This window comes from Rutilus rutilus (genome assembly GCF_951802725.1).
Source record: "Rutilus rutilus genome assembly, chromosome: 9".
Taxonomy (NCBI): Eukaryota; Metazoa; Chordata; class Actinopteri; order Cypriniformes; family Leuciscidae; genus Rutilus; species Rutilus rutilus.
The window spans coordinates 4,957,085-4,978,605 of NC_140223.1; the positions used below are offsets into that span (position 1 = coordinate 4,957,085).

The 21,521-nt window shown below is 38.1% G+C and overlaps 2 long non-coding RNA genes across 2 annotated transcripts; both read left to right on the forward strand.

The window, feature by feature from the left end:
* Positions 1–456: 456 nt before the first annotated feature.
* LOC311296679 lies at positions 457–4,857 on the forward strand. The gene is made up of 4 exons (XR_014628663.1): positions 457–625; positions 1,709–1,752; positions 1,931–2,165; positions 2,348–4,857. It is a non-coding gene; the product is annotated as an uncharacterized lncRNA (long non-coding RNA).
* A 2,264-nt stretch (positions 4,858–7,121) lies between these two features.
* Positions 7,122–9,656, forward strand: LOC311296684. The gene is made up of 3 exons (XR_014628669.1): positions 7,122–7,317; positions 8,182–8,416; positions 8,599–9,656. It is a non-coding gene; the product is annotated as an uncharacterized lncRNA (long non-coding RNA).
* Positions 9,657–21,521: the final 11,865 nt, after the last annotated feature.

Sequence of the window (21,521 nt, forward strand, 5' to 3'; positions counted from 1 at the left end):
TTCTAATATCATGAAGGTGATTGTTACTAGTAAGAAAGACATTTTAGATATCTGAAATAATATTGATATCAGAAATACATTTTCAGATTCACATTCACATTTTTACTAGTAGCAATTCAATTGTTGATATCAAGAATAGACATTTCAACTAGTGACAATTGAATTATTGATATCAGTAATTGATTTTGAATGGCAGCCTGGTGACATTTCACTAGTGAAAATACAATTACAGACATCATTCTTGATATTTAAAAATGTAATTCTTGATATCAAAAATTATTATTATTATTATTGCTGACTGGGATGAGTAGTGTGTGTGTGTGTGTGTGTGTGTGTGTGTGTGTGTGTGTGTGTGTGTGTGTGTGTGTGTGAATTTTGTCTGTAAACCTATTTTCTGATTCACACCCCGGAGCAGAAGGTGGCGGTAATGGATGCAAAGCACCGTAAAATAGCAACAAGTCGAAGAAGAAGTTCCTCATTGAGAGGTTTTGTTTTGCCCTGGTGAACATCTCTGAGCGTTTCTGCCTGTGTTTTTGTCTTCCCGTGGATTACTCTTGGACTGTTTATTCTCTTCGTGATTCTTTGCTGCCTGCCCTGGACTGTTTCCTATTGTGGACTGATTTATGTAAGTTTGCTGCCTGACCTTATGCCTGTTTTCGCATTACGAGTTGCTTTGTCTCTACTGTTGTGTTTGCTGGTGATTGACCCTGATTGTACGACCAAGATCACAATAAAGCTGCAAATGGATCCTCACTTTGCTGAAGCTTCGTTACAATTAAGTAAATTATTTAGTTTATATTATGGAAGTGCCATAAACCGGGATAATGTTATGTATGCGTTTTTCTGCCAACAGTTCGATGTGTTTTTGGACTTTTATTAACGCGCGTTTAATAAAGAATCTCCACATATCATTTTGGTGGATTGAGTCTGTAGAAATGTCGTTTAAATGGGTTTAGCTTTCATTTTGATGTTAATGTATGTTTATAGCCATATGTGTGACCTGTGTATTAGATGAATTGCAGTTACTGTTAGGGAGGACGGTAACTAACATGTCTTTTCTCATGCATCCTTCAGCTGAAAGACAGTGAATCTGAAGACGTGTGTGTGTGTGTGTGTGTGTGTGTGTGTGTGTGTGTGTTGATTGTCTGTCCTCTGTCAATAAACTGCAGATGTGGTTCATTTGTGTTGGTGGGTGAAATCTGCTATATATTTACAAGACATTTTTTGACAACATTCACTGGTGTGTAATTTGGATTTGTATAATGAAAGTTCAAAGACAAAACATTTAGCCTATTATCTGAATAACCAGATTCTCATGTTTAATTCTATAGTTAACTTTTACACAACATAATTGTCAACATTATAAATAATGATGGCTGATCAATTAGTTTTTTACTTTTTTTTAATTAGTTAATATGCTTTATAGGCTATGGCTATGCTATTAGATGCCAATCATAAGAGCTGTGAAATATTAGCAAATAATCTAGGAATATAAATGCACTTATATCATAATCTTGTACAGCAGTTGACGTTCACATTTTGACTATTAACAAGAGGATTACAAAACTAACCTTTGGTACATCAAAAATATAATAAATTGATAAACAGATCTCACTTGTTTTCTGTTATTAAATCAGGGTTCACTTGAAAATTCACATTTATCCTCCTTGAACTCATCCTAACAACTTAATGTTTTAATATGTTTCAGACCAGATGGAGGTGAAAGAGCAAAGACAAGAACTGAAGTTAAAGGTAATGATGCTGTAGTTTGTTTCAGCCTGTTGACACCAATAAAATGAGCTTAATGTGCCAATTTACAGAAGATCTCAGACATCACCATAATGAATGAGCTGAAAACAGGGAACTTTTGGAGACAAAGAGGTTTTTCAGCAGCAGTTTAACATGATGACTCTGTACTTTTTAAATGCAGATTGGATAAAAACACAGTGATCACAGTTCACACCTGTAGTGAAGCCCCTCCCACAACAATTCACCAATAAATACTGGGAATATTCCCATCATCCTACAAGAGAAGGACAAACTCCAGGAGTAGCAGCTGAAATCTGTGTGACTGTTAAAGATGGAGTTTATTAAAGAGGAGATTGAAGACATGAGTGATCCAGAACCATCCAGAATAAAACATGAAGATACTGAGGAACAAATAGGTTGGTGTCCATTCTTGATTCTTCATTGTTGACACATCCAAATGATCATAACCTTGTATATAGCAGTTGTCAAACATATTTTAATATATTAAAAAGTGAACAGTGAAAGATCTGATCTCTGTTTCTTTCTGCTATTAAATAAGGGTTCACTTGAACTGATTCTATCTTGATGTGTATTTTAGACCAGGTGAGAGTGAAAGAGCAAAGACAAGAACTGATTGAAGAGGAGGAGGAACATCATAACTTTCCAATTCAAAGAACAAAAGCCAAAAAGACGCACACCTGCACTCAGTGTGGAAAAAGTTTCACACAGAAAGGAAACCTTAACGTACACATGAGAATTCACACTGGAGAGAAACCGTATAAATGCACTCAGTGTGGAAAGAGTTTTTCTCAAGCATCAAATCTCAGTGTTCATCTGCACGTTCACTCTGGAGAAAAACCATTTAACTGTGATCAGTGTGGTAAAGATTTTATTTCATCATCAAATCTAAAAATACACCTGAAAGTGCATTCAGACGAGAGGCCTTATGTGTGTTCTCTCTGTGGAAAGAGTTATTCAAGGCCGGACAGTTTTAAACTGCACCAGAAAACACACAATGAAGTGAAAGATCATGTGTGTTGTGATTGTGGGAAGAGCTTTACTAGAGCTGAGATTCTGAAAGAGCACCAAAGAATTCATACTGGAGAAAAACCTAACAAGTGCTCATATTGTGACAAGAGTTTCACTCATTCTGGAACTCTGAAATCACACGAGCGAATTCATACTGGAGAGAAGCCGTACAACTGTACTCAGTGTGGGAAGAGTTTCACCCGATCAAATAGTCTAATGAATCATATTAGAAAGCATTGTTCTGTGTCACAGTGAGCAAATGTTTTGTTAGATTTGCATAAAGTAAATGTGTATTTAGTTTACTAATAAACTAGTGTTACTGTGAAATGCCACAAGATTTGTGTTTTATATGTTAGTGAACAAGAAAGAAAATTATTAGGGCCAAAGCCCTGAAAGGGCGAAGGCCGTATTGTTTTCGTTATCATTATTTTTATTATTATTATTTTTTTCTACTTCTCGGGCACTTTTGGGGCCCTTAACGTGCTCAAACTCTTGAAACTTTGCACACAGGTCAGAACCCGTGGCCATCAGGGCCGGGCTGAAGCTAGTACCCGGGCGTGGCAGGTGGGCTCGACAGCGCCCTCTTGAATGGGGTCCGTAAACTTGGTCCATAGATCAAACACGCTTGCATGAATTTATATGAAAGTTTTACCTACAGTTACAAAAATCTGTATGTATATTGGTCTCATCGAGCCGGACAACTTTCTAATTTACAGTCATTAGCTCCGAGCAACAGGAAGTCAGATATTTTGGTTTGAATGTGGATTTCTTTGCAAAATCAGCCTCTGAATTTTTACCCACTCTTAAGTGGTTTATTTTATTCCCATCAAACTTTTTCAACATGATGAAAATACATTAAAGATGCTAAATTGTGAACGGATAATAAATATCTCAAACGGTTTTGCTATGGCGAGGGATTAAAGTAATGTCAAAAAAGGAAATGCTAAAAGCCTAATTTCTTCTAAAAATGTAATTATACACCATTTATTTCTATATAAAATTATACAAATATCAGAACTAAAACCATTTTATTCTTTTTTTTTTTCAATTTAAGAATTATGTTTAAGTTTAAAAATAGCCAGAATGTTTTTTAGTCCAAAAAATAAATGAATCATGTCATTCATAGTGCTATACTGCCCTCTTGTGTTCAAAATCAGGTAGGCCTATAGTATTTATATATAAATATATTAGGGATGTGACTGTGGGAATATTTTCCCACCGGTTAAACGACGTGTGACAGCGCTGAGGGCTTTTGAATCGCTAACTTAAAAGCGAAAGTAAAATACGGACGTCCGCACAGACATTGATAATGGTGCGGAGTAGAGCGAGCGTTTTCAATGTATTCCTTTGGAAGTAGGAATGAACTAAAACATTTTATGTATGTTTTTATGTGTCCACTGTTCAATCGCGCCCGCGCCCCACACACACATTCCAGCATTGCAATCTTGACATCGCAGCCGGTTTCAGTTGCTAACAGGTAAAGTTCGAGATTAGTTTGAGCAAACTGGCTTTTAGGGCTCAGGAAAGTGGATTGGTTTTAGTTGTGTTCATCATCATGGTAACTTACGCTACACGGCTAAGTTGCTCCAGAGCAGGCTTTATTCTGGGTTAGAATAAACTTACACTTATCCCTCAACTAACGAGTGCTAAAAAAATGTCCAAAGTGAAACTTATTGAATTTAGTAAAAGAGATTAACGCATTGAGTTATTGCTTGTACAGTTATGTGAGTTGAATCAATCACTTTATTATTTTTGTTTTGTGGGTTTATTTACATGAAGTGTTTGAAAACTGAGGAATATTTGGTTGATGAGAGGCTTCATTGGCCGTTTTTTTGTTAGTTGCTCGAGATGATTGTGAGTTATGTATATTCAGTATGATTTTGTAATTCATAGCCTACCATGCTTTAATTTCTGAAATTGTGGTATGAGAATGTTTGTTTTTTTCCCTTCTGGTTTTACTGAAGTAGACTAAGTGTTTTAGAGAAAAAAACAAAAACACCTGAAAGAGTCATACAAGACTTAAATAAATGATTTTATTTTTGATGTCATAACTGTGTGCAGTTCTGTAACGAGTGATAGGTTAATTTCATGATCACCACAGTCACAGATCGCAGACCAAAACTGGACCAATCAGTGCAGTGACATGTATCTGATACAATAAAGCCTCTCCCCCTGTATCTCTCACTCCAAATCAAAGCAGTTCATGAAATATATACATATAGTTATAATATATTAATTGACATGTAAAATTAACTTTAAATTAATATAAATATTATACATGCATTCATATATAATGCTTTTAAACGTGTTCCCTTTCATTTAGTCACTCTCGACGTCACGTCGTTCATAGACATTTGGAAACGTTTTTGGGCCAGACCTGACCTGTTGAGAAGAGATTGTATCCATCTCTCTCTAGTAATATGGCACATAGTCTTAGAGCTCAAACATGACAATCTGGGGCTCAGGTCAGGAAGCAGACAGACTGGCTAAACCGACCATTGTCTGTCTCACGTCACTGATGTCTGATAAATCCCATCATAAAGAGACTCTTTCACCTAGATATCATCATATAGAGACTGGGTCTGTTCCCTAAATTATTAATACTAAAAACTGAGTCCCTTTAGCTAAAACAACATATACTTGTATGAACATATAAGGAGGAGTGGCTTTAAAGCTAACTCAAAGTAAATTATACATAGAAAACTTCAAGCAAGGACAACTTCTGAGTAAATGCAGTACAGTAAACTTCAAGTCATTTCTATATAGGGAAAACTTTAAGTAAACTCTATACAGGATAACTTCAAATAAATTCTTAAATAATACAGCACTGCACATTAAACAGAAATAAGCTGAGAATAATTATAATACAAATTGACAGCAAATTAAATTGACATTAAATGCCACTTCACATTATTTCACTTTGCGTGTGAAAGAGACATTTTCATTCGATTTTAAAGTAAAATTCCGCCGGAACGCAAGAGGGGATAATCCACTTTGTCCACTCTGTTAGAGTCAATCCCCCGCGAAACCAGGCTCCAGGTGAGGAAGAAAGATTCTGAGGTTTTTTGGCGCCCGATGTCACCTATATTGGAGGCTGTCAGCCAATCAGGTGAGGGCGCGGACACCATCAGCTATTTGCAAGCAAAAGAGTTATTAAAAATCAGGCTTCAGCTTTTGAGGAAAATGGATTTCCCCATACCTAATGTCGAGGGACTGACTCGATAAGGGAACACTCCGTTTCCAAAAGATTGTTGGAGTTTAAGGCCTTTTATATATCCATCAGGATATATAAGGGAATTATGATCATCACAGATCCCGAGCATCATGAGCAGTAACACCATCTCTACACCGACAAGAGGCGCGAGACAGCGCGTCAAAAGCAAATAGTGCCTCATTGTCTATTCTATGGCAAGCCGTTTTAACTTTTATTCATTTCCAGGATACTAATTCTTGATATCAATAATTCAATTGTAACTAGTTAAAATTATAGTTATTGATATCAGGAATTATATTTTTACTATAACAATGGCAATTTTTTATATCAGAAATTACATTTCCACTAGTAACAATGCTAATTCTTGATATCTGTAATTGTATTTTCACTAGTGAAATGTCACCATAGGCTGCCATTTAAAATCCATTGTTGATATCAAGAATTGATTTCTTACTTGTTGAAATTCCAGTTTCACATATCAGAAATACAATTCTTACTAGTAAAACCTTTATTTTTGATATCAAGAATTAAATTGTCACTAGTTGAAATGTCTATTCTTGATATCAACAATTGAATTGCTACTAGTAACAGTGTTCATTTTGATATCAATAATTCAATTTTCACTAGTGACAATGTTAATTTCTAATATCATGAATATGATTGCTACTAGTAAGAAAGCCATTTTAGATATCTGAAATAATATTGATATCAGAAATACATTTTCAGACATCAAAAATGAAACATTTTACAAGTAGCAATTCAATTGTTGATATCAAGAATAGACATTTCAACTAGTGACAATTGAATTATTGATATCAGTAATTCGCATTTTTACTAGTAACAATGTAATTATTGATATCAAAAGTTATATTTCTACTAGTAAGAAATCAATTCTTGATATCAACAATTGATTTTGAATGGCAGCCTATGGTGACATTTCACTAGTGAAAATACAATTACATCAACAAGTAAATTGTTGATATCAAAAATGTAATTCTTAATATTTAAAAATGTAATTCTTGATATCAAAAATTATTATTATTATTATTGTGTGTGTGTGTGTGTGTGTGTGACTTAGTCTGTAAACCTATTTTCTGATTCACACCCCGGAGCAGAAGGTGGCGGTAATGGATGCCAACCGCCGTAAAATAGCAACAAGTCGAAGAGGAAGTTTCTCATTGAGAGGTTTTGTTTAGCCCTGGTGAACATCTCTGAGCGTTTCTGCCTGTGTTTTTGTCTTCCCGTGGATTACTCTTGGACTGTTTATTCTCTTCGTGATTCTTTGCTGCCTGCCCTGGACTGTTTTCTATTGTGGACTGATTTATGTAAGTTTGCTGCCTGACCTTATGCCTGTTTTCACATTACGAGTTGCTTTGTCTCTACTGTTGTGTTTGCTGGTGATTGACCCTGATTGTACGACCAAGATTACTATAAAGCTGCAAATGGATCCTCACTTTGCTGAAGCCTTGTTACAATTAAGTGAAGATTTGAGTTTATATTATGGAAGTGTCATAAACCGGGATAATGTTATGTATGAGTTTTTCTGCCAACAGTTCGATGTATTTTTGGACTTTTATTAACGCACGTTTAATAAAGAATCTCCACATATCATTCTGGTGGATTGAGTCTGTAGAAATGTCGTTTAAATGGGTTTAACTTTCATTTTGATGTTAATGTATGTTTATAGCCATATGTGTGACCTGTGTATTAGATGAATTGCAGTTACTGTTAGGGAGGACGGTCATTAACATGTCTTTTCTCATGCATCCTTCAGCTGAAAGACTGTGAATCTGAAATCTGCTATATATTTACAAGACATTTTTTGACAACATTCACTGGTGTGTAATTTGGATTTGTATAATGAAAGTTTAAAGACAAAACATTTAGCCTATTATCTGACTAACCAGATTCTCTTGTTTAATTCTATAGTTACCGTTTACACAACATAATTTTCAACATTATAAATTACTATGGCTGATTTATGATTTTTTCATAAAGTTAAAGGTTAAAGGTGATGATGCTGTAGTTTGTTTCAGCCTGTTGACACCAATAAAATGAGCTTAATGTGCCAATTTACAGAAGATCTCAGACATCACCATAATGAATGAGCTGAAAACAGGGAACTTTTGGAGACAAAGAGGTTTTTCAGCAGCAGTTTAACATGATGACTCTGTACTTTTTAAATGCAGATTGGATAAAAACACAGTGATCACAGTTCACACCTGCAGTGAAGCCCCTCCCACAACAATTCACCAATAAATACGGGGAATATTCCCATCATCCTACAAGAGAAGGACAAACTCCAGGAGTAGCAGCTGAAATCTGCGTGACTGTTAAAGATGGAGTTTATTAAAGAGGAGATTGAAGACATGAGTGATCCAGAACCATCCAGAATAAAACATGAAGATACTGAGGAACAAATAGGTTGGTGTCCATTCTTGATTCTTCATTGTTGACACATCCAAATGATCATAACCTTGTATATAGCAGTTGTCAAACATATTTTAATATATTAAAAAGTGAACAGTGAAAGATCTGATCTCTGTTTCTTTCTGCTATTAAATAAGGGTTCACTTGAACTGATTCTATCTTGATGTGTATTTTAGACCAGGTGAGAGTGAAAGAGCAAAGACAAGAACTGATTGAAGAGGAGGAGGAACATCATAACTGTCCAATTCAAAGAACAAAAGCCAAAAAGACGCACACCTGCACTCAGTGTGGAAAAAGTTTCACACAGAAAGGAACCCTTAAGACACACATGAGAATTCACACTGGAGATAAACCGTATACATGCACTCAGTGTGGAAAGAGTTTTTCTCGAGCATCAAATCTCAGTGTTCATCTGCACATTCACTCTGGAGAAAAACCATTTAACTGTGATCAGTGTGGTAAAGATTTTATTTCATCATCAAATCTAAAAATACACCTGAAAGTGCATTCAGATGAGAGGCCTTATGTGTGTTCTCTCTGTGGAAAGAGTTATTCAAGGCCGGACAGTTTTAAACTGCACCAGAAAACACACAATGAAGTGAAAGATCATGTGTGTTGTGACTGTGGGAAGAGCTTTACTAGAGCTGAGATTCTGAAAGAGCACCAAAGAACTCATACTGGAGAAAAACCTTACAAGTGCTCATATTGTGACAAGAGTTTCACTCATTCTGGAAACCTTAAATCACACGAGCGAGTTCATACTGGAGAGAAGCCATACTACTGTTTTCAGTGTGAGAAGGGTTTCACCCAATCAAGTAATCTAGTGAAGCATATTAGAAAGCATTGTTCTGTGTCACAGTGAGCAAATGTTTTGTTAGATTCACATAAAGTAAATGTGTAGTTAGTTTACTAATAAACTAGTGTTGCTGTAAAATGCCACAAGATTTGTGTTTTATATGTTAGAGAACAAGAAAGAAAACTATTGAAAATTATTATTTGATTGAACGCTTACTCAAAGAAATACCAAAATTAAAAGAGACTGGAAACAAATGTAGAAAAACAACAATCAGTTATTTGTTAATATATGAAACAATTCCCTGAATTTGATCAGTTATTTTATTTTATTTTTTTTTTACTTTTTTTTTAGTTGCATAAAGACTGTTATTACATAAACAGATGTATCTACAATTACGTATATCTGTACAATAACAAATAAAATTACCATTTCACTGACAATGTGTGATTTTGTGAGTAAAAGGTTTCTACAGATCCAATAATTAATATAAACTGTGAGATTCAGATAAAGCAAACGTATAGTGAAATAAACTTTAGATCTGTGACGTTAGTTTTGTGGAAGTTGTTTTTGAGTTGTAACTTTCTGACTTGTCATTTAGCTGTCAGTGTAAGGCAGTTCTTTGTCTCTAGTAAAGCAATAAAAACGTCGTGTGGCCTGTTGCACAAAGCCGGTTTCAGTTGCTAACAGGTAAAGTTCGAGATTAGTTTGAGCAAAGTGGCTTTTTAGGGCTCAGGAAAGTGGATTGTTGTTTAGTTGTGTTCATCATCATGGTAACTTACGCTACACGGCTAAGCTGCTCCGGAGCAGGTTTTATTCTGGGTTAGAGATCGCAGACCAAAACTGGACCAATCAGTGCAGTGACATGTATCTGATACAATAAAGCCACTCCCCCTGTATCTCTCACTCCAAACCAAAGCAGATTATAGTGTGAAACAAACTCTAGAGACCAAATTGTCCATCTTTTGCTGCTAATTATTTATTATATTTTTATTATATGAATTATAATTACTTTTGATTCATGAAATATATACATATAGTTATTATAATATAGTAATTGACATGTAAAATTAACTTTAAATTAATATAAATAAATAAATATTATATATGCATTCATGCTTTTAAACGTGTTCCCTTTCAGTTGGTCACTCTCGACGTCACGTCGTTCATAGACATTTGGAAAAGTTTTTGGGGCAGACCTGACCTGTTGAGAAGAGATTGTATCCAACCTTCCTGGGATGGTGCTGCTCTTCTCTCTAGTGTAGGATTACAAATTTAAGAATATGTTTTAGATCTGCTGATCTGCTGAAAAAAACTATGGTGAACTATACTGTATTGGGCATTCAAGGTGAACATGAGGGCATCCATTTACTGATTAGTTTTAACATAGTTTCCTTTGAAGGGGTTTTGTTAGTGTTTGATCTTCCTACTGAGAGTTGAACTATGTGAATGTTTACCTAGTCTTAGTTCTCGTGACCATGTGTTGTTTATACAATTTGGTGGGTACCATTATCTCAGTTGGGGGTAATTGCCTCTATTGTCTTTAGATGATTAGATTTAGTAGTCTTCCCTAAGGCTGTGTGTAAGGTCAGCACCTTTAAGGACTGCCCACTGAACGACCCTGCACACCTGCACAGCCTGATGCGCCCTGGTCGCCTGCACAGCCTGATGCGCCCTGGTCGCCTGCACAGCCTGATGCGCCCTGGTCGCCTGCACAGCCTGATGCGCCCTGGCCGCCTGCACTGCCTGGTCCGCCCTGGCCACCTGCACTTCATGGTCCGCCCTGGTCATCTGCACAGCCCGCTCCGCCTTGGCCTTCCATCCCGCCGCAGTCTCCAGGTCCTCTTCCGCTCCACGGGCCTGGCCCTCCATCCCACCCCCATGTCCGCCTCCACTCCACCTCCCTCCTGGAGTATTTTAGGAGCATCTGGAAGCTGCTCCTTTGAGGGGGGGCTATGTAACGGTCATCAGCTGGAGTGCCCTTGAGAGCCACCTGAGGGCACTCCACATCAGACTATCATTATTCACTCACTTCTACAATTCCCATAATTCACTGCCCGGACTCATCATTCCTGATTATCACATTCACCTGTGTCTCATTATATTGTTTAGTTCACCCCATATAAGCCTGGTTCACCTCATCATTCCCTGCAAAGTCTTGTACGTTATTCCAACTGCATTTCTGAGCATTTCCTTTGTCGTTGTTATTCCTGGTTCTTGATCTCTGCCCGTGTCCTGGTTTTCCTGTTTCTGCCTCACCCTCTGGATTTGTCTGTTTGTTTGATTGCCTGCCTGTGTATGACCTTTGCCTGGATTTTGATTACGATTCTGCTTAACCCTTTAAATAAAACTGCATTTGGATCTTCTACCCTCGTGTCTCGGAGCAGTACGTAACATATACTGTTTACTCATCAGTATTAATCATATTCCTTTTATTCACATATACTATATATAACCTACACACACACACACACAAAATGTTAAATGTTGGTCCCATGGTCAAACCAGTCGAGAACAATCTGTCTAAAGTAGAACAAATTGTCTACTTTAATTTAGTGTCAATTATTACTTTTTTTCGCACTTTAATTTAGTGCCAATTATTACTTTTTTCGCACTAGATAACTGCAATTCAATTCAAATTTATTTGTATAGCGCTTTTCACAATACATATTGTTTCAAAGCAGCTTTACAGAAAGTGCATTTCAGAAATGTACATAGAGAAATACAGTTAGTTAATCATGTATTGATTTAGGGCATAAACATATCGCCAGCGTCGAGTCGTCTCTTCACGGGCTTCGAGTCGTCTCTTCACGGGCGTCGAGTCGTCTCTTCACGGGCTTCGAGTCGTCTCTTCACGGGCGTCGAGTCGTCTCTTCACGGGCGTCGAGTCGTCTCTTCACGGGCGTCGAGTCGTCTCTTCACGGGCGTCGAGTCGTCTCTTCACGGGCTTCGAGTCGTCTCTTCACGGGCGTCGAGTCGTCTCTTCACGGGCGTCGAGTCGTCTCTTCACGGGCTTCGAGTCGTCTCTTCACGGGCGTCGAGTCGTCTCTTCACGGGCGTCGAGTCGTCTCTTCACGGGCGTCGAGTCGTCTCTTCACGGGCGTCGAGTCGTCTCTTCACGGGCTTCGAGTCGTCTCTTCACGGGCGTCGAGTCGTCTCTTCACGGGCGTCGAGTCGACTCTTCACGGGCGTCGAGTCGTCTCTTCACGGGCGTCGAGTCGTCTCTTCACGGGCGTCGAGTCGTCTCTTCACGGGCTTCGAGTCGTCTCTTCACGGGCGTCGAGTCGTCTCTTCACGGGCGTCGAGTCGTCTCTTCACGGGCTTCGAGTCGTCTCTTCACGGGCGTCGAGTCGTCTCTTCACGGGCTTCGAGTCGTCTCTTCACGGGCGTCGAGTCGTCTCTTCACGGGCGTCGAGTCGTCTCTTCATGGGCTTCGAGTTGTCTCTTCACGGGCTTTGAGTCGTCTCTGCACGGGTGTTGGGGCATCTGTAGTTTCCATGGGAGGCTGGATACAAACTGGAGCTGACGATCTGTATTTACCTCGGGACTAGCGTCCCGAGATAACAACAGAAAAGCAGATGGGAAATAATTAGCGTAGCTGCTGTTCATAATATTAATGCATTCAATCTGATTCAACTGTAGTATAAAAGGTAAGTATTATGTGAATGCTTGGCTAAAGAGATGCGTCTTTAATCTAGTTTTAAACTGGGACAGCGAGTCTGAGACTCGAACAATATCAGGAAGGCCATTCCAGAGTTTAGGAGCTAAATGTGAAAACGCCCTCCCTCCTTTAGTGGACTTAGATATCCTAGGAATGACCAGAAGCCTCGAATTTAGTGATCTTAAAGAGCGCGATGGATTGTAGGGCGATAGAAGTTCCGTTAAATACCCAGGAGCTAAACCATTTAGGGCTTTATAGGTCAGTAGTAATACTTTGTAATTGATACGGAACTTTATAGGTAACCAGTGTAGAGACGATAGAATTGGTGTTATATGATCATATTTTCTTGATCTAGTAAGAACTCTAGCTGCTGCATTTTGCACTAACTGTAGCTTGTTTATTGAGGATGCAGGACAACCAGCTAATTACAGTAATCTAGTCTCGAGGTCATGAATGCATGAACTAACTTTTCTGCATCAGAAACAGATAGAAACAAGGTGGAAAAAGGCTGTTCTTGTAACATATTAAATATGATTTTCAAAAGGCAAGTTGCGGTCTAATATAACACCCAGGTCTTTTACTGTAGTGGATAAAGTAACAGGACACCCTTCTAAATTAAAGTTGTATTGTAAGAGGTTTTGTGGGCAGTTTTTTGGACTAATAAGTAATACCTCCGTTTTATCTGAATTTAATAGCAAAAAATTACACGTCATCCAGTATTTTATATCTTTAACACACTCTGTCAATTTAGATAATTTATTGTTTTCATCTGGTCGTGATGAAATATATAATTGAGTGTCATCCGCATAACAGTGGAAATTAATTCCATGTTTTCTTATAATATTACCAAGTGGCAGCATGTATATTGAGAATAGCAGAGGGCCCAACACAGATCCTTGCGGCACTCCATAGTTTACTGAAGTTATCTTCAATTTTTCCCCATTTAAACAGACAAAATGGTAACGGTCTGATAAGTACGATCTGAACCAGTTTAATGCCTGTCCCTGAACACCAGTGTAGTTTTGTAGTCGATCTAAGAGTATTTTGTGATCTACAGTGTCGAACGCAGCACTAAGATCGAGTAAAACTAGTATTGAGATACAGCCTTGGTCAGAAGCTAGAAGTAAATCATTTGTGATTTTAACGAGCGCAGTTTCAGTGCTATGGTGCGGCCTGAATCCTGACTGAAATTTTTCATAGATATCATTTTCTTGCAAGAAAGAGCCCAGTTGAGCGGACACAACTTTTTCTAGTATTTTAGACATAAATGGAAGATTTGAAATCGGTATGTAATTTGCTAGATTATTATGATCTAATTGTGGTTTCTTAATAAGAGGTTTTATAACTGCCAATTTGAATATTCTTGGAACATGACCTAAAGATAAAGACGAGTTAATAATATTGAGAAGAGGCTCTGCCACTACAGGTAACACTTCTTTCAGTAGTTTAGTGGGTATTGGATCTAATAAACATGTTGTTGTTTTAGATGAAGTGATAAGTTTATTTAGCTCTTCCTGTCCTATAGTTGTAAAGTGGTGTAGTTGTTCTTGAGGGATAATTGAGGCTGAATCATAAGACACCATTAAAGATTGTACATTTACAATTGTGTTTCTGATGCTTTCTATTTTCTCAGTGAAGAAATTCATAAAATCATTACTACTACACTGTAACAGAATATTTTGCTCAGGTGACGTCTGTTTATTTGTTAGTCTAGCCACGGTGTTAAATAAAAACCTTGGATTATTTTGGTTATTTTCTATTAGTTTGCGGAGATGCTCAGCCCTGGCTGCTTTTAGGGCCTTTTTATAACGTGACATACTGTCTTTCCACGCGATTCTAAAGACCTCTAAATTAGTTTGTTTCTATTTACGCTCTAAATTACGAGTTTCTCTCTTGATAACATGCGTAGCACTGTTGTACCATGGTGCTTTAGTTTTCTCACTAACCTTTTTTAATCTAATTGGTGCAACGATGTCTAATGTACTAGAGAAAATGGTGCTCATAGTGCTAGTCATTTCCTCGAGTTCATCTGTTTGTTTGGGTTCACTGAGCAGCTGAGATAGATCAGGTAAGCTATTTGAGAATCTATCTATAGTTGTTGGAAGGATTGTTCTGCCTGGTCGATAACGCGGCGCAACATGACAAATTACAGCAGTACGTAGTATGCAAGTGACCATGTAATGGTCAGTGACTTCATCACTTTGCGGTATAATATCTATATCGGTTGGATTGGTTCCATGTGATATAATTAAATCTAGCGTATGATTAAGACGATGAGTGGGACCAGTGACGTTTTGCTTGACCCCAAAGGAGTTTAATAAATCTGTAAACGCAGCCCCTAACGCATCATTTGTGTTATCTACGTGTATGTTAAAATCTCCAACAATTAATGCTTTATCGACATTGACCAATAGATCTGAGAGAAAGTCTGCAAACTCTTTTAGGAAATCAGCGTAAGGCCCTGGCGGTCTATATACAGTAGCCAAGGCTAGAGATAATAGGGATTTCTTTCTTACATCTAAGAGAGTAACATTTAGCACAAGTACTTCAAACGAATTAAACCTGTGACCTGTTTTCTGGGTAACATTAAGAATATCTCTATAGATTGTTGCAACACCACCGCCACGACCAATCAGACGGGGCTCATGCTTATAACAGTATCCAGATGGAGTAGACTCATTAAGACCGAAATAATCATTTGGTTTAAGCCAGGTTTCAGTAAGGCAAAGTACATCGAAACTATTATCTGTGACCATTTCATTTACAATAACCGCCTTAGGTGTGAGTGATCTAATGTTTAGAAGACCTAGCTTTATAAATTGTTTTTGTACACTAATATTGAGATTTTCTGGTTTAATCACAATTAGATTTTTCCTAGATTCTACTGTAGATTTAATGTTTGACCTCACTAAACGAGGAATAGACACAGTTTCAATATAATGTTCTACATTGGTACTTATATCAATTAAGTTTGGACAGCAAAGAGTGTGATTTGGACTTTGACTTACTAGTCATATGGTGTGTAGCGTCTTGGAGATGTTGTCCGACAGAAGAGCCGCTCCGATTCTGCTGGGGTGAAGGCCATCAGCGCGGAAGAGCCTAGGTCGCTCCCAGAAAAGATTGGGTTTTGCTCTGTTCATTACACCATGACATTAACCATTCATTTAGAGCAAATAATCTACTGAACCTTTCATGTCCTAGTCGGTACGTGGGAAGCGGTCCAGACACGATGATCGTTGTTTCAGGCGATGTGCTGCATACCGTCTCGATCAGGCTCCTGTAGTCCTTCTTCAGAACCTCCGACTGCCGCAGCCTGATATCGTTTGTTCCCGCGTGCAGCACGACAGCTCCGATGCGCTCGTCACCGTTCAGAATCTCGGGGACCTGCGCAGCGACATCAAGAACACGAGCACCAGGAAAGCAGTGAGTGCGCACCTTACCTTTACCTATGGTGGCGTGGACATGCCGGACGATGGAACTGCCGATGATCACAGCGTCGCATTCCGTCTCGCGTAGAGGGGAGAAGCGGTTCCGTGTGGAGATCTCGAAGGCCGGGAGGGGCGGAGAGGTCCTTGCTCTGGTCCAGGCTCGCGTCTTCCGCTGTGGAATCACCCAGGGTCCATGGTGTTGTGTCGGTGCCGGAGTGAATGAAACCAGGGATGATCGCGTCCTGGGCAGAGAAACACACGGAGTAGACGAGGTCGGAGTAAAAAGGTTACTAACCACTGACTTGTGAGCATCGGCGCGTGATGTTTCAAGTGCGGATCGCCGATCTCGCAGCTCGGCCTGTCTCTCTAGTAGGTCGCGGATCTGCTTCTCCACGGATTCCAGCTCTAACTGCACAGAATGCAGCTCGAACGTGTCCTCACCTGCACTCAAAGGTAACGTTAGACACGTTAGCAGATGTGCTATAATGGCGAATTATAGCTTTCAGTGATACGGGTGTAAATAAGACGATCGATAGGCGCGACCACGCGTGCAATGCTAGCGGGCTAAGGCTAGTAGCGGAAGTTTGGATATAAGTAGCGATATCAAAGCAATCCGATTGTTTTTTAAAGAGAATAGTATTCCAGATATGTTCACACGCTATAAAAATGAAAAAGTTCGTTTGTAAAAGAGTGTAAAGAAGAAAATCAAGGTTTCTGAATTAATTCGACGGAGCTCCAAACACAACAACACGCTTTGTCTCTGCTGTTGTGTTTGCTGGAGATTGACCCTGATTGTACGACCAAGATTACAATAAAGCTGCAAATGGATCCTCACTTTGCTGAAGCCTCTTTACAATTAAGTGAAGTATTTAGTTTATATTATGGAAGTGCCATAAACCGGGATAAGGTTATGTATGCGTTTTTCTGCCAACAGTTCGATGTATTTATTAACGCACGTTTAATAAAGAATCTCCACATATCATTTTGGTGGATTGAGTCTGTGGAAATGTCGTTTAAATGGGTTTAACTTTCATTTTGATGTTAATGTATGTTTATAGCCATATGTGTGACCTGTGTATTAGATGAATTGCATTTACTGTTAGGGAGGACGGTAACTAACGTCTTTTCTCATGCATCCTTCAGCTGAAAGACTGTGAATCTGAAGACGTGTGTGTGTGTGTGTGTGTGTGTGTGTGTGTGTGTGTGTGCGTGTGTGTTGATTGTCTGTCCTCTGTCAATAAACTGCAGATGTGGTTCATTTGTGTTGCTGGGTGAAATCTGCTGTATATTTACAAGACATTTTTTGACAACATTCACTGGTGTGTAATTTGGATTTGTATAATGAAAGTTCAAAGACAAAACATTTAGCCTATTATCTGAATAACCAGATTCTCTTGTTTAATTCTATAGTCACCTTTTACACAACATAATTTTCAACATTTTTTTTAATTAGTTAAAATGCTTAATAGGCTATAGCTATGTTATTAGATGCCAATCATAAGAGCTGTGAAATATTAGCAAATAATCTAGGAATATAAATGCACTTATATCATAATCTTGTACAGCAGTTGTCGTTCACATTTTGACTATTAACAAGAGGATTACAAAATTAACCTTTGGTACATCAAAAATCTAATATTTGATAAGCAGATCTCACTTGTTTTCTGTTATTAAATCAGGGTTCACTTGAAAATTCACATTTATCTTCCAGAACTCATTCTAACAACTTAATGTTTTAATATGTTTCAGACCAGGTGGAGGTGAAAGAGCAAAGACAAGAACTGAAGTTAAAGGTGATGATGCTGTAGTTTGTTTCAGCCTGTTGACACCAATAAAATGAGCTTAATGTGCCAATTTACAGAAGATCTCAGACATCACCATAATGAATGAGCTGAAAACAGGGAACTTTTGGAGACAAAGAGGCTTTTCGGCAGCAGTTTAACATGATGGCCCTGTACTTTTTAAATGCAGATTGGATAAAAACACAGTGATCACAGTTCACACCTGCAGTGAAGCCCCTCCCACAACAATTCACCAATAAATACTGGGAATATTCCCATCATCCTTCAAGAGAAGGACAAACTCCAGGAGTAGCAGCTGAAATCTGTGTGACTGTTAAAGATGGAGTTTATTAAAGAGGAGATTGAAGACATGAGTGATCCAGAACCATCCAGAATAAAACATGAAGATACTGAGGAACAAATAGGTTGGTGTCCATTCTTGATTCTTCATTGTTGACTGATTTGGTAGATGTGAATTAATAAGCAGTATATGGATGATAAATGATGGAGAAATGCATCTGAATGATCATAATCTTGTATATAGCAGTTGTCAAACATTTTTACTATATTAACAAGTGAATGACAGAACAAAAAGTGAAAGATCTGATCTCTGTTGCTTTCTGCTATTAAAGGAGAACTCGGTAACTCTAGCGAACTCTAGTCACTTCTTCGCTGATTTTCCCTTTTGTTGTCGCATGTTTTCCCCACGAGCTCCCCCTACAGCTGTGGGGGGGCGTATATTTCACAACACAGTCGTAACACAACACACCTCCCCCCCTCTCTACTGCTGCTCATGTGCGTTTGTTTTGATCGGAGCAAGCCAACTGTATCGTGTGGAGCTATGTCTACCGAGGTGGGTAATCTGGTAATACATCATACATGCGTGTTTGTTTATGTCGAATTGCCGTAAAGCAATTTGTGTTTCGCGCTCGTTCTCGTTCTCGTTCTCGTTCTCGCTTCTCACGAGACTTCCAATTTCTATCTTGCCGGGACGGTAGTCCCCAAGTTGCAAGGTTGGTTTTCCGCCTGGGAACGCTGGGGGGAGCGGGGAAAGTCACCAATATCACCAGAACAGGTTGTTTAACCATCCAAATGATTTCTAGACAGTTTTATTACGTTAAAAAAGTTACCAAGTTCTCCTTTAAATAAGGGTTCACTTCAACTGATTCTAACTTGATGTGGATTTTAGACCAGGTGAGAGTGAAAGAGCAAAGACAAGAACTGAATGAAGTGGAGGAGGAACATTGTAACTTTACAATTCAGAGAACAAAAGCCAAAAAGACGCACACCTGCACTCAGTGTGGAAAGAGTTTCACACAGAAAGGAGACCTTAACACACACATGAGAATTCACACTGGAGAGAAACCGTATACATGCACTCAGTGTGGAAAGAGTTTTTCTCAAGCATCAAATCTCAGTGTTCATCTGCACATTCACTCTGGAGAAAAACCATTTAACTGTGATCAGTGTGGTAAAGATTTCATTTCATCATCAAATCTTAAAATACACCTGAAAGTGCATTCAGATGAGAGGCCTTATGTGTGTTCTCTCTGTGGAAAGAGTTTTTCAAGGCTGTACAGTTTTAAACAACACCAAAAAACACACAATGAAGTGAGAGATCATGTGTGCTTTGACTGTGGGAAGAGCTTTACTACATCTCAGCATCTGAAACAGCACCAAAGAATTCATACTGGAGAAAAACCTTACAAGTGCTCATATTGTGACAAGAGTTTCACTCTGTCTGGATCCCTGAAATCACACGAGCGAGTTCATACTGGAGAGAAGCCGTACGACTGTACTCAGTGTGAGAAGAGTTTCACCACATCATGTAGTCTATGGACTCATATTAGAAAGCATTGTTCTGTGTCAAAGCAAGCAAATGTTTTGTTAGATTCACATAAAGTAAATGTGTAGTTAACTAATAAACTAGTGTTTCTGTGAAATGCCACAAGATTTGTGTTTTATATGTTGGAGAACAAGAAAGAAAATTATTGAAAATGATTTTTGATTGAACGCTTACTCAAAGAAATACCAAAATTAAAAGAGACTGGAAACAAATGTAGAAAAACAACAACAATCTGTTATTTGTTAATATATGAAACAATTTCCTGAATTTGATCTTTTTTTTGTTTACTTTTTTTTTTGTTACATAAAGCCTGTTACATAAACAGATGTGTACAATAATGAATATCTGGACAATAACAACAAATAAAATGACCATTTCACTGACAATGTGTGATTTTGTGAGTAAAAGATTTCTACAGATCCAATAATTAAAATAAACTGAATTAATAATTAAATTAACTCCAGAGCAGGTTTTATTCTGGGTTAGAGATCGCAGACCAAAACTGGACCAATCAGTGCAGTGACATGTATCTGATACAATAAAGCCACTCCCCCTGTATCTCTCACTCCAAATCAAAGCAGTTTATAGTGTGAAACAAACTCTAGAGACCAAATTGTCCATCTTTTGCAGCTAATTATTTATTATATTTTTATTATATGAATTATAATTACTTTTGATTCATGAAATGTATACATATAGTTATTATAATATATTAATTGACATATAAATTAACTTTAAATTAATATATATATTATACATGCATTCATATATAATGCTTTTAAACGTGTTCCCTTTCAGTTGGTCACTCTCGACGTCACGTCGTTCATAGACATTTGGAAAAGTTTTTGGGGCAGACCTGACCTGTTGAGAAGAGATGGTATTCATCCTCCTGGGATGGTGCCGCTCTTCTCTCTAGTAATATGGCACATAGTCTTAGAGCTCAAACATGACAATCTGGGGCTCAGGTCAGGAAACAGACAGACTGGCTAAACCGACCGTTGTCTGTCTCACGTCACTGAGGTCTGATAAATCCCATCATAAAGAGACTCTTTCACCTAGATATCATCATATAGAGACTGGGTCTGTTCCCTAAATTATTAAATACAAAAAACTGAATCCCTTTAGCTAAAGCAACATATACTTGTATGAACATATAAGGAGGATTGGCTTTAAAGCTAACTTGTAACATTCTAGTTTTGGTCACATACTAAACGAAGGGGATCCATTCATCCAAGAGTAGAGTTAAATTGTGAGATAACCCAAATATCATAAATATATATACAGTATATACACACAACAGCAATATTGTCAGCAAATAATTACATTTTTCTACAAAGAAAAGGGAGATCATAATTTCATTATGTTAGAACATTTCAGTTCTAGGCAGAAATAAAGTCAATTCCTCACCACACCACAAGTAGTTCAGGTAGGAGACGAGTGTTTCCAATATTCCAAAAGTTCAGTAGAAATCCAGGAGTAGAATTCCAACATAAAGTGTTTCAAATCATAACCAAGCACCAGTCCAGGTAATCAACAAAGGTGTAGAATAAGAGCACAGCATAGTCCAGATGAAGTGTCCATATTGAATGA